The sequence below is a fragment of the Poromitra crassiceps genome (assembly GCF_964638095.1).
Source record: "Poromitra crassiceps genome assembly, chromosome: 4".
Classification (NCBI taxonomy): domain Eukaryota; kingdom Metazoa; phylum Chordata; class Actinopteri; order Beryciformes; family Melamphaidae; genus Poromitra; species Poromitra crassiceps.
Window position 1 is genome coordinate 25479976 of NC_139626.1, and position 7411 is coordinate 25487386.

Here is a 7411-nt window from a genome sequence, read left to right on the forward strand (position 1 = left end):
TATGTTTTTTTTAATCAATAAAATTCCATAAAAAAGCCACTGTAAAACCAAGTGCTTGTATTTCCCATGTCCTGGTTTCTGGGATAGATGACATAAAAAAAGGCTCTTCCTAATCTGCAGGTCACATACCACGTGGTCTCTGACACCCATAGTATCACTCCTGTCACCTCTCCTCATGCTGAGCAAGCCAAGGCCACATGCTAGCCTCGCCTCCACTGACTGTGGCTCCCTTGGGCTGGCCCATATGGCTCCAGTCCACGGGGGTAATCGGCCGCTCCCATTACAACTCCCAGGGGAGGGGGGTTTGCTCCTTCGCTTCTTTGTACGGTCAGGAGTCGGGGTGTGGATCTCACTCTTTTCACCGTCCCACTTTGATCTGACTCCAATCCCTGACAGCTGATACTGTAGCTAAACCTGACACTGGCTGCTGCCTCTGTAGAAATCTGGGATGGGAAGAGGAGAATGGGATTGAGAGGAGCGAGGGAGAATGCCAGAGTACCTGCCTTTTTTGTGTGCCAGACAGACATGATGACCCTCTTGGTTAAATTCAGCCAGGAGGTCATGCCCTGCACTGAACAGCAGAAATACCCTCAGGGTAAACAAGTGTATCTGGTGTTTCTGTTGCTTTAATCCTCCATTCGCATGGCTACATAAGATAGGATTTAGATAGGATGGTATCCCTAACAAGTCATTGAGGGTGTTTACATACATGCAAGTGTCCTAATTATTATCTGCATAATCAAAGAATTCTATCTTTCAAGGTATGTACAGTAGATACAGTATTCATAATACCGGTAATCAGGAGGAGCTGATAGCTGAGATAGTATCCAGGGAACTCAGGCATCTATCTATCTTATCACATTTCTTTCTTTCTTTCTTTCTTTCTTTCTTTCTTTCTTTCTTTCTTTCTTTCTTTCTTTCTTTCTTTCTTTCTTTCTTTCTCTCTTTTGTGGTCTGCATCAGTGCAGTTTATGTACTTTTTGAAAATTATATATATATATATATATATATATATATATATATATAGAGAGAGAGAATTTTCAAAAATAAATACAAATATATGTGTGTGTGTGTGTGTGTGTGTGTGTGTGTGTGTGTGTGTGTGTGTGTGTGTGTGTGTGTGTGTGTGTGTGTATATATATATATATTATATATATATAATATATATATATATATACACACGATATATTGCTTGATTGGAATATGAATATTTTGCCACATTTGTTACCCTAAGTAAATCCTGAGTCAGCCAGAATAGGAGTGATTATCTACAGTATATTACTGTGTACGCTCATGGCCTCTAGGCAGACTACAGAAGTTTGCCCATGTGACCATATTAGCCGTTGATGTGTAAGTTGAACCCGAGGTTCACAGACTCAGTTCAATTGTTTACCTGGAAAATGCTTTTTTTCTTTTTTCTTTTTTCCATAACGTTGTCTGTGATCTACAGGTATCTACAGTCTTGAGGGCAGTCTTCTTCCTCGAGGGATATTTCAGAGTGAGTCTGAAGGCTGTATGGCCCTTCCTTCCACAGGTGCTCCAGATGGGCCCCACCAGCATTTTGGCTACAAAGCTCTGCTATGGGCTGAGTGGCAGAGCCATGGGCAATCTGAGCCCCCCTGAATTAAATTGAGAGAAAAGCCTTTTAAACGCAGAGTGGCTGCCCAAATATCCCTTGGGATACACGGGGGCGTTCAAAGACTACACCGTATTTATGTATGATGAAACCGTTCTCTTTAAGCCATTCAAAGAACTAGGTGTGTGTGTGAGAGCCTCTGTGTGTGCACGCTTAGCCAAGCTTATCAAGCTTCATTGAGGTGTTTTGGGTGCCCAACCTCTTGGCTTAAGCATTCTTACAAATACTTACAGACGGTCCTCCTCGCCATTGGCAAGATCCCCACTGCAGTTTGCATACATCATGAACAGACAAGCCACAACACATATCGCCTCAAGACAGCACTAGAACTGATGTTGACCGATCGGGCCCCTGTCTGTCATCACCAGCCATGGAACATACCAGAATACAATGGAAAGAAATACGTACAATGGTTGGATTCCTCACTATGTTGGGTTGGTTTCAGGCCTTCTACAGTTACAGTAGCTAGTAGATTGGGAATATTGACAGACAACACAGGAGAGAGGAGAGTTTGACAATAAAGCAGGTTATGAAATTTGAACCCATGCAGTAGTTGCATTATTGTTGCGAGATATTTATATTTAAATGTTATTCTCCATTTTCAGTTTTATATATAAAAGACCCATATTAGACAAAAAACAGCAACACTGCAAGACAGATAAAAAATAATGGGGGGGGGGTGGCTTGCAAGGGTGTCACCCAGAACCTGCAATAACATTCAGCAGTATTTAAAACATCAACATTCAACAAAGTGTCCCGGGATGTCCCCAAGTGTCCCGGGATGTCCCCAAGGAGCCACCGAAACTGCCGTTTAAGTACAGCAAGTTCAGCGACTCCCCAAGGACACCCCAGGTCCAACTGCATCAAAAGCAGGGACCCACATGACAATGTATTGAAGTGCAGATCAAGGTTACTCAGTACCAGTGGTACTGTATAACATGGGGTTCGGGGACCACCAGTAGATGACCTTCATCTAGCCAGCCGCTTGAATGAGTTCTTCTGCCGCTTTATGACCCCATCCCCTGTGACACCTCTCATAATATGCTCGACCAGGCCAACTCCTCCCCCAGGCCCCACCCCCAAACCGGTGCCATCCCTTCAGGACCTGCACCCCGCCAGGGCACTGAAGCAGTCTGGGAAATCATGGCCGAGCCCTCCCACCCAGGTTATAAACTCTTTGAGGCTCACCTCCTTGGTAGAAGCCTGAGCTCTGGCGGTACCAGAACCTCTCGACACAGGGACAGCTTCTTCCCAACTGCCATCCGCCTCTTCAGCGAGACCCAAAAGCCCAACCCCCCCCCCCCCCCCCCCACAAATAAGGACTTCATCAAGGTTTTGACGTTTTTAGCCCTGTTATCCTAATTGTCTCTCTATTCAAAGGATGTAATTGGAAAAACTTTCCATTCCTTAGCATGGTGTCAACTTTGAAAAACACAGGGATGAAAATACCAACCCCACAGGCTCTCTGTCTTCCTTGGATGTCTAGAGATGGATGTGGGAAAGGTCCATGTTATCCTAGAGAGACATATTGTCTTTTTGAGTACAATAATCCGCCCCCCTTTCCTCCTCCAGCTCCTCAGTGCAGCATGACATCACTCCTTTATTTAGAGGCCATATCAATGTGACATCATGACCATCACTCTATACCTGCTTTCACCACAGAGATGGGTGGCTGAGGCTGAAATTCAAGCCTGTGTATTATATGAGATACAGAGCATCAGCACTTGTCCTTGGCTATTTCTAAATCAGATTTCCTCAGAGTACAATAAGGGGACAAAGTTCCAGTTTCCAGAAGGTCCAGAAATGAAGACATCATTAGAACTCAACACTGACTCCCAAGACTATTCTCAATGAGTTGTTTCATTCTTCTCTGCTGTCCATATGGCTCTTTGGAAGCAGTGGTGATGGACAGCACCTTATAGCCTCTATAGCAGGGGTGCCCAAATTATTTCCCATGAAGGGCCAAAACTCAATCTGGGTGGAGGGCCGAGGGCCAAAAATAAACGTTGTGGAATTACATTAAAATGTATTGTGTTTTATAGAAAATTTACATTCTAAATCTAAAATAACATTTCAATATAATAATCTACTTTTTATCTGTTTGGTAATTGTAATAATTTGCAATTGGTTATATATATTAAAAAAAACATCTGCATTTGTGGGGAGCTTAAACATTTAATCAGTAAACACCCAGTTAAAAACAGTTGTATTTTCCACCTTTGTAATCAAGAGAGAAATTTGACTTAATTCACAACTTGAAAAATCCTCAACGTACTTTGAAAATCAGTTGCCACTCCGTCCTAAACTTTCTTTTGTCAGTGTGCCACTGCCGTGATGATGATCTGTCCATCTTGCTGAGCTGGTGTAAAGCCAGTGACTGGGGAGGGATCAAATATCAGAGCTCACCCCCCAACCAGGTGATTCAGCCAACCAATCAGGAGCAATCAATCCTCAGATAGCAATGCCTCACACCCGTGTGATAGTCGGGGAGAGAGAATACCAGCTGCACAAAATTAACGTTAATCGTAGATAGAAGAGTCCCGACATCTCCATTCAGGCGCAGACTGCATAATCGGGCACGTCGGGCAACTGCCTGGTGGCCTGGCCTCCAAAAAAAAAAAAAAAAAAAAAAAAAAACTTGGCCCGCAGGCCCCAAATTGGGCACCACTGCTCTATAGCCTACATGCAAATTGTCCTGTCCTGCAAATTAACCCCCTTTGGCGAGAATTCCTTGACTATGTACTTATTGTCTTTGTACTTAGTTATTTTCGTTAGCTTTTTGTTTTTGTTTTTGCGGCAGTGTTACAGTGAAAAATGGCCTGTCACACTTTTCGGGCCGTGATTTTTGATTGACATTTTCCTCCCCGGAACTTCAACAATGTTTAAAAAAAATGAAGCCTTTCAAGTTTAAAATGGTTACACGCTTTCAAAGCCAGCCACTCTGCTTGGACAAGCTTGTGAGACATACAGTCGGCTTAAGATTATCAGCGTCAATGTCAGTCAAGCAGTGTGTGTGTGTGTGTGTGTGTGTGTGTGTGGGTGTGTGTGTGTGTGTGTGTGTGTGTATGTGTGTGTGTGTGTGTGTGTCTCCAGCTGCAGCTCAGACTCGGGTGTATCTTGGCTGTCTCTTGGTACAGCTGTTACTGTCGATCTTGCACTGCTATGACATGAAAACTGTGTTGATCCAGTAACTCACTTGTCAGGATGCTCCAACAAAACAGTCAAAGGCAAGACGGATGTGCAAAGTATCCGTTTGAACGCCTCCAGTTGACTCTGTGAATGAGCTCGTGTTGTTGCAATGACAAAAACGTGGATTTTCTCCCACAGAACAGGTTTCCTGTGTGCGACTTTTCATGTATCCCAGTGTAAACGTGACAAGACATGATGTGTTTACTGATACCAGCTTCTTACTGGCTGAAGCTGTTGGATTATTATCTATTTTCATAAGCTGAATGTGTTGGTGCCCTAGCTGCACCTAAATAGAAACAGCAAACATGTGCCGCCCTTGCGTAGAACTCGCAGTTAAATCCGTCACAGTTTTAATGGCATTTCCTCCGAACCAGCTGACAAATTTGCCCGCAAAGCCGTAGTGTGGAACGCCTCGCACAGTTGATGGCTTTCTGAGAGAGGGAAAACGTTCTCTCTCCTGCACATTAACGCTCGATTAGCATTGAGCCGCGTCTCTCTGGAGCGTGCTCCCTTCATTAAGCTTTAATCACCTGCTTTCAGGCCGCAGACATTTTATTACTCTTCGCTCAACAAAGATGTGGCCTATAAGGAATGCCTCCACCGCTGCTTCCATTTGATTCATCCAAAAGTCATGCCATTAAAACAACGTTTTTATTTGGATTTCCCTTGCCGTTTTCACCCCAAATTGCCCAAATTGCAGTCTGCTTGTGTCCTAGTTGTTGTTGCTCCATCTGCTGATCTGGGGAGAGTTGTAATGTAGACTAGCACACAAGGGAGCGGGAAGGTGGGTGCTGAGGCTGCTGCAGCACCCCCTGGTGGCAAGAGATGGGATTTTCGAAATTGTTGGATTTGGCTGTCTTGTGTTTATACCACCAACAAAATACATTAAAAAACAGTTTGTGCTTCCCAGCTCTAATCTTATTTCATACGCTCTCTCTTCAAAAGTGTTTGATTTTCATCATAATCTGGTTTTCCATAATAATAATAATAAGTTCAGTGTTTATGCCTGTGTTGCTGTCTGTTGTACTGTAAAACGACTAAAGGGAGAGCAGGTGCTTACATGAAAGTGAGTGAGAAAAGGATAGGATACTGAATAATGACATCACAACAGTATAATCCTAATGTTAATTTAAAATTAAATATTCTTCTAAATATGGATGAAAGTCCAAAAAACGTAAAATCTTCTTCGATTGTATTCCTTACAGCACCCCCTACTTAATAATAGTTCCAGCGCGGCTGCTAGCACATGCTTCCTCTGATACATTCAAGCCCCCCCCCCCCCCCCCCCCCCCCAACAGGTGCCCTGACTGACCAGAGGAGGCACTAGGACACATACCCTTAATCCGGCTTCCCACCCACAGACACGGCCAATTGTGCCTGTATGGACGCCCGATTTTATTTGGCGAATTGTGTTGCTCCTCCTGCTCTCTTTGTTTAGAAGCAAACATGAGATGATCAGTACTGAATCACGCCTTCCACACTCATTTTGACACAATATGAGAGAGTGCTACAAGAACAACCAAGCCAGAGGGAGAGTGAAACATAGGACGATACATTGCAGAGGAACAACATGGTTTTTCCAGGGGAAGTAAGTGAGAGGAGCGGCAGGCATCGAGTGATACTGTAGCCTCTTTAAAGAGGAGAGAGAGAGAGAGAGAGAGGGAGGGAGAGGGAAGGACAGGAGGAGGGAGGATACAGACCGATGTGGAAGGAGGTGAAAAATGGCCCTATTATGAGGCCTAATAGAATTTCCCCCGGCCGGCCCCACAGGGAAACAGAATGGACTCTCCCTCCTTCCCACTTTGCCCCCCCCCCCCCGCCCCTTTATCCTTCCATTTGCCCAGGCCAGAGATATAATTTCATCACCCTGCACTTAATTGCGTGCTTTGCTGCCCGGGCCTCACTCTCTCTTGCAGCAAACACAGGCAGGTGGGAGAGAGGAAGAAGAAAGAGCAGAATAATAGAACAGAGTGGGAAACCGCATCACTTCATTTTTGTTTCGATGGACAGCTTGTAAAGGCGATGGGTTAGGCGCTCCCCTCTGAGTAGTCAAGTGTAAACACAGCAGACTTATTTCAGATATTGACTGGGCTCCTCCTCCTTGGGCAATGCTTTCACAAACAAGCTGGATTTTGCATTCAAACCTTGTGGGATCACTGACTGCCTCAAGTAAACATGAGTTTAAGCGATTTAGTATTCCACAACTTTTCCTTTTACTGCAGGCAGCAACGTAGCTTAAACCAGTGGTTCTCAAAGTGGGGTCCTTGAGGAGAAGGGTAATAATTTATTTTCACTAGAATTCCAATCATATAACACACTGTATGGCTATTTTGGTCCTGGGTTTCATACACTTTCTGTAATAAAACATTGAAAAGTGTGACCACCCTCCCACTCTCCTGGCCCTGTCAGGAGCTGTGTTGGGGTCATTAGGCTGATTGGGTACACCTGGGCCCGGTGCTACTAATTGGGCTTAAGAAGACCTTCAGACCATTGGCTATCTCCCTCTTCCTCCTCAGTTTGTTCTGTTCACTTGTGTTGTGTAGGTTTTATTTTCCCTTAGTTTTAGTTAATAAATTCTTGATTTAA